Genomic DNA, 7,081 nt, shown 5'->3' with positions numbered 1-7,081 from the left:
GAATGTAACTCTCACCATAACAAGCAAAAACAAATCACGTGAGGTACTATATTAATTTTCCTAAACCCCTGAGAAAAGCAACATTGAAAGGCTCTTTAAGTAAGCTAAACTCCAGTGATGATTACTTCATAAGAGAAAAGACATACAAAGCTATTCTCCTTGGCTGACTAGCGAGAAAAGCAAACTTTCTCCACAGACAGAAAATCAGCAGAATCTTTAACAAAATTTTAAGGCCTGTATGTAGGCTGCCAAGAAAGATTGGGATTCTGAGACTCTAGTGAAGTCACAGAGTAAATGTGCACTCACCAATTCTATTGCCTGGGTCTTTACTGACTGTTCAGGGGCAGTTCTCCACAAGCTTGAAGGCAGGGGAGGAGAATTGAGGGGGATAAATTTCAACTCAAGATTTCAGCTTCTAAGAGCTGGAGACAGACAGTGTTCTGAGAAGGACTGCTCTGAGGCATTCTGGGAAGATAAAGATCTTCCTGGGCATACAAAGTCTTAGTAGGACTGGAAGAGAGCAAAGAAAACTTCCTAGAAATACGAAGAGCTGGAAGTGCTATAAAAGCAGAAACCTTCATGTTTTAAACAACTAGGACTGGGCAGAGAAGCATAGAAATCTATGGATCTCACTAGTGCTCAGACCCCAAGTCTGCAGGGTTTCATTCTAATTCCACTTCTAAAACATTTAAAGCCTGTGGTCAAGCTAAAGCTGCAACAAATCCCAAACATATCTCAACTAAAGACCAGATTTATTTAGCTCTCCACTCCAGATCTTTTCTAGACATAAATGATTTACATCCATTTTGTATTGTTTCCTTACACAAAATATCCTTAGCACCATAAAATTGCATGACAAATAAGAAATGTGAATCATGGCCAAAAGAGAATATATGGAGAGAAGCAGACACAGAGATGACCCACATGTCAGAATTTTTAATAAAATATGTATAATAAAAAATCTAAAGGAGCAAGTAGAAAAAGTAGGCAATGTGAGTAAAGAGATGGGGGATTTTAGCAAAAACATAACTATATTAATCAAAAATCTACTGAAAATTCCAGAAAAGATGCAATACCATAAATGAAGGACTCATTAGATGGATTTAACAGCAGACTGGAATCTGAAAAGAGTAAGTATCCTGGAAGATAGGTCGACAGAGCTCCTGGTGCTGCTTGTGCGCACTGGTTCAAGTGAGGGCCTGGACCTCTTTGTGAAGCAGCAACTGAGAATAATGTGGCACATGTCATGGCAAATGAAGAGCCCAAGGAAGGAGTCAAGATTGGGAACAAGGATCATGTTAATGTGAAGGCGTTGGGTCTGGATGGTTCTGTGGTGCCATTTAAGATTAAGAGGCACATGGCACTTAGTAAACTAATGAGAGCCTATTGTGAACAATAGGCTTGTCAATGAGCTTTGTCAACGAGGCAAATCAGATGCCAAAGGGATGGGCAGGCAATCAATGAAACAGACATTCCTGCACAGTTGGAGATGGAGGATGAAGATACAATTAATGTGTTCCAGCAGCAAACAGAAGGTGTTTACTAAAAACGGAACCTGCTACTTTACTCCAGAACTCTGTTCCTCCAGACCAAAAGGACAACCTCAATTAGAAAACTGCGATCTGCTTCCACCTCATCCTGACTACTACAGTAGAGTTCTCTCAATTCTTTCATTTTCCCTTTCCCCAATCCTTTATTGCACATTAAGTAACTGGTGTATATAGACAAGCATATTGCATTTAACTAAATGGCCAATGATATGTTTTGGTCAGTACCAAATGGAGATGAGATAGGGAAAAATACTGATTTTATGAAAATATCCCCTTCTCCATTTGTGGCATTCAGCTCCTATCTTTATATCTCAGTAAGTTATTTTGCTCTCAAAACAAAACAAAAAAGAACAACATAAAAATCCTTGCATACTTTGATTGGAAAATTCCCATGCTTTCCATTTGTCACTATAAAACCAAGGACAATTTTATAACTTTTTGTACATAGCTATACCATGTAGGATGATCTGTCTTAAGTAGGAATAAATTAATCTAAAAGAAGATTCCTAGATATTTTTTCAAGTATCTCATTGTTTAAATAAAATTCTTGTTTAAAATGAACAAAACAAAACAGATCAAGAGAAGGCATCCAAACTAAAGCCAAAAAAAAAAAAAAAAAAAAAGAGAGAGAGAAAGAGAGAGAGAGAGAACTGTTTGAGATCTGTAGGACAATATCAAACCCACCATGAGTATAGAAAAAGAAGATACAGAATAGGGTAAAAAAAATATTTAAAGAAATATAGCAGAGAATGACTGAAATGGTTGAAAGATGTTAACACACATCTGATACTCAGTGGACCTCATGCAGAGTACTACAAAATAAAAAACGCCTAAACTCTTCATAGTTAAATTGCTGAAAACAAAATTTAATAATTTAAAAGCAGTCAGCAAAAAAACAGACACATTATCTTCAATGGTACAATGTGAATGATGGTTGATTTACCACTAAAAATAATTGGAGAATATATTATTGGAGAAAGCAATAATATAGGGTGCTAAAAACAAAAGTCAACCTAAGAATATTATATATAGATCTATCTCTTCTTTAAAAAAGAGGGCAAATAAAGTCATTTCAGAGAACAAAACTTCAGGGAATTAGCCTCCAGCAGCCCTGTACTATAAGACATGCTAAAAGTAGTTCTTCAGAAATGAAGTTTTTCAGAAATGAAGAGAAATGATGCCAAATGAAACCCCAGATCTGCAGGAATGGACGAAACACATAACATAAAGTAAATATCTGGGAAAATATAAAAGATCTTTCAATTTATGTCTGTATTTATACCTATGTATATTTTTAAAAGACTCCAGAGCATTTAAAAGAAAATAATAATAATATATCAAATATATTTAGGGATTTTTAGCATATGTAAAAGTAAAATGTAAGAAATGAAGTGCATGAAAGATAAGAAGGTGGCAAAAACCCCCACTAAACTGTTTGTAATATAGTATAATATCATTTGAAGATAGGCTATAATGACTCTAAGACTCATATTATAAAATCTGAACCTATACTCTCCAATAGGGTAATCAGTAGCTACATGTTGATACTTAAATTTAGGTAAAAATTAATTAAATTAAATAAAATTAAAAATTCAGTTCTTAAGTTACAGTAGACACATTTCAAGTGCTATGTAAGTACATATCTCTAGTGGCCATCATATTGGATTGAACAGATATAGAAAATTTCCAGTTATTTCAGACATCACTGCTCTAGATAAAGCATAAAAACACAACACAAAGATATAAATCTAAATACTAAATGTAGGAGTAGAAATGGAATACCAAAAAAAAAAAAAAAAAAAAGAATGTGATTTACCACAAGGAAGGCAGGAAAAAAAACCCAGAGAAATGTTTTATAATGAGATTAATAAAACCAAATATGAAGACAGGAGATTAAAATAGAACTATATCAATAACTACATTAAATGTTAATAAACAAAACATTCCATGTAAAAGTCAGAGATAATAAGATTATATAAAAAAGACATAACTATAGATTTTATGTGTAAAGGCAGAGCAATTGAAAGTAAATGTGTAAAAAAAAAAGTACCACTCAAACACTAAGATTAAGAAATTTTAATTCTATAAGTAAGATTTGTTGTGTTAAAGATACTATTTAAACACTAAGATTAAGAAATTGGTTGGCCATCTTAATACCAGACTAAGGTGATTTCAAGGGAAAGAATATTACTGGAGAAATAAAGAAACATTTCATAATTATAAAAGGGTCGACTCATCAAGAAGTTATAACAATTCTAAAAGTGTATGTACCCAATGACAAGATTTCAAAATACATGAAGCAAAATTTGACAGATTAAATGGAGAAGTAGACAAATCCATGTTTGCGGTCAGAGATTATACATAACCATCCCCCCAACAACTGTATATGTATAATTCTACCCCAACCACTGTACACAGTCTTTGCATGTGCACATAAATTACCCACCAAAACAGACAACCAGCTAGGCTATAAAAAGTCTAAAAAATATTAAATAATTAAAATCATATAGAATATAGTCTTTGGATATAATGGTATCAAATTAGAAATTGATTTTTAAAAGCTATATAAAAAATCCTAAAGTATTTGGGATTTCACAACAAATTTCTTTTTTTTTTTTTAAAGATTTTATTTATCTATTTGACAGAGATAGAGACAGCCAGTGATAGAGGGAACACAAGCAGGGGGAGTGGAAGAGGAAGAAGCAGGCTCATAGGGAGGAGCCCGATGTGGGGCTCGATCCCACAACGCTGGGATCACGCCCTGAGCCGAAGGCAGACGCTCAACCGCTGTGCCACCCAGGCGCCCATCACAACAAATTTCTAAATAACCCATAGGTCAAGAAGAAATCAAGGAAAATTAGAAAAGGCCACAAAATGAATGACAATAAAAACATAGTATATAAAAATCTGTATAGGGCGCCTGGGTGGCGCAGTCGTTAAGCGTCTGCCTTTGGCTCAGGGCATGATCCCAGCGTTCTGGGATCGAGCCCCACATCGAGCTTCTCCACTAGGAGCCTGATTCTTCCTCTCCCACTCCCCCTGCTTGTGTTCCCTCTCTCGCTGGCTTTCTCTCTCTGTCAAATAAATAAATTAATTAATTTAAAAAAAATCTGTATGATTCAGCTAAAGCTGCATTAGAAGAACATTTAGAGTTTAAATGTTTATAGTAGAAAAGAGGAATAATTTAAAAATAAATAAGACTTCTATTTTAGAAGCTAGACAAAACAGAGCAAATTAGGGGCGCCTGAGTGGCACAGCGGTTAAGCGGCTGCCTTCGGCTCAGGGCGTGATCCCAGCGTTGTGGGATCGAGCCCCACATCAGGCTCCTCCGCTATGAGCCTGCTTCTTCCTCTCCCACTTCCCCTGCTTGTGTTCCCTCTCTCACTGGCTGTCTCTGTCTCTGTCAAATAAATAAATTAAAAAAAAACAAAAACAAAAAAAAACAGAGCAAATTAAGCCCAAAGGAAATAGAAGAAATAATGGAGACAAAAATATAAATCAACAAAAGATAAAACAAACAACAGGTAATCAAATGTTGAAAGGGGAATCATTAAAAAGATTAATAAACTTGACAAATTTCTAGTAAGATTTATCAAGAAAAAAGAAAATACAATTACATCAAGAATGAAAAGGGACATTACTAGAGATTGCAAAAAATAAAAGGATAAAAAAAATCTTTATGCCAATAAATTCTACGAATTAGATGAAATGGAAACATTCCTTGGACAACACATTTATTTAAACTGATGTAATAATATAAGAAATAGGCAATCTAAATAGCCCCATGACTATAAATAAATTGAGTTCATAATCAAAAACTTTCCCCCAGTTATTTCAGGCTCAAATGGCTTCACCGAAATTTTATCAAGTATTTAAGTAAGGTATAATGCCAATTCTACATAAGTTCTTCCAAAAACTGAAAGAGGAAGAAACACTATTCAACTAATATGGTCTGATACCAAACCTTGGCAAATATAAGAAAAATTTTATAGACTAATATCTATTATGATCACAGATGCAAAATCTTAAAAACATAGAAACAACCTGAGTACAGCAAGCAGAATCACAGTGATGCATCATGAACAGATGGATTTTATACCAGGTATGCAAATGTGGTTCAACATTTAAAAAATTCATATAATTCACCATACAAACAGAATAAAGAGAAAACAACAACGAATACCCACCATATAATCATCTCAATTGATGTAGAAATACGGCTTTCCTAGTACTCTCCCAAAGAAGAATGCCCTCTCTCATCATTTCTATTTTATATTTTCCTGGAGTTCCCCTTCTGTACAACGGGCCAGGGTAAATAAATAAAAGCCTAACAATCTAAAAGAATAATTAAAGCTGCCCTATTTGCAGGCAAAATAATTGTAAATATAGAAAACCTTTATAGAATCTACAAAAGGAGTAGGACTAAGTAAAGTCAGTGCAACTGTAGAATTCAAGTTCACAAAAAATCAAGTGTTTATATATAGAAACAAACAAAAATTAGAAAAAAGTAAGATTATTTACAATATTATTAAAAATATTGAATATATAAACAATCTACTGAAAAAGATGCAAGATGTCCACAATGAAACTATAAAACACTGTTGAGATATTTGAAAGACTCAAGTGAAGAGCTATGTCTATGTTTACTGACAAAATTTAATATTTTAAGGATGTGTTTTTCTCTCTTAATTGGTCTATAGACTTAATGTAATACCTCTCAAATTTCCAACAGGGTATTTTGCAGATATTGACAAACTGATTCTAAAATTTGGGTAGAAATAGGAAGGATTTAGAATAGCCAAAACAACCTTTTAAAGAAAGCTAAAGGACTTACTTCAAGACTTATTACAAAGCTACAATAAGCAACAGACTGGAATAATTGACTTAAAGAATTAACATATAGATCAATGGAAAATAAGAAAGTCCAGAAATAGACCCACACATATAAAGTCAACTGATCTTCAGATAAGGCACCAAGTTCATTCAATGGAAGAAAGAAAAATCTTCTTAACAAATGATATTGGAACAACTCAACCCTTATACTTCATAAATAAAATATTAATTTGAGATGAATCTTAGATTTAAATTCATAAAGCACAGAAAAAAATAAGAATAATATCTTTGTAACCTTGGGAGTAGGCAAAGATGATTTCAACAGGGCACAAAATCAGTAACTCTAAAAGGAAAAAAAAAAGATAAATTGAACTTCATCAAAATTAAAATGTACATCTCATTAAAAGAAGCATTAAGAAAATTAATAGGCAAAAAACAGATTGGGAGAAAGTTTTCATAATACATCTATTTGATAAAGAACTCATATCCAGAATATTGGAGAAATCCTATAATACAGTAAGGAAAAGAAAAATAATAAAAAGGCACACCCCATTACAAAATGGTTAATGACTTGAATACATACGTCACAAAGAAATACAAATGGCCAACAAGTGCATGCAAATGTGTTCAAAATGTCCAAAAAAGTCCAAAAAAAGCCTGTCAAAGAATGTTCATAGCAACTTTCATATTCATAATTA

At 33.4% G+C, this 7,081-nt stretch overlaps 1 pseudogene; it reads left to right on the top strand.

Annotated features, from left to right (window-relative positions):
* Positions 1-1,246: 1,246 nt before the first annotated feature.
* On the top strand, positions 1,247-1,546 carry LOC123784292 (small ubiquitin-related modifier 2-like; annotated as a pseudogene).
* Positions 1,547-7,081: the final 5,535 nt, after the last annotated feature.

This window comes from Ursus americanus, chromosome 4 (assembly GCF_024610735.1).
Source record: "Ursus americanus isolate L20-20 chromosome 4, mUrsAme1.1.p, whole genome shotgun sequence".
NCBI lineage: Eukaryota > Metazoa > Chordata > Mammalia > Carnivora > Ursidae > Ursus > Ursus americanus.
This window is presented reverse-complemented; position numbering and strand designations above follow the sequence as displayed.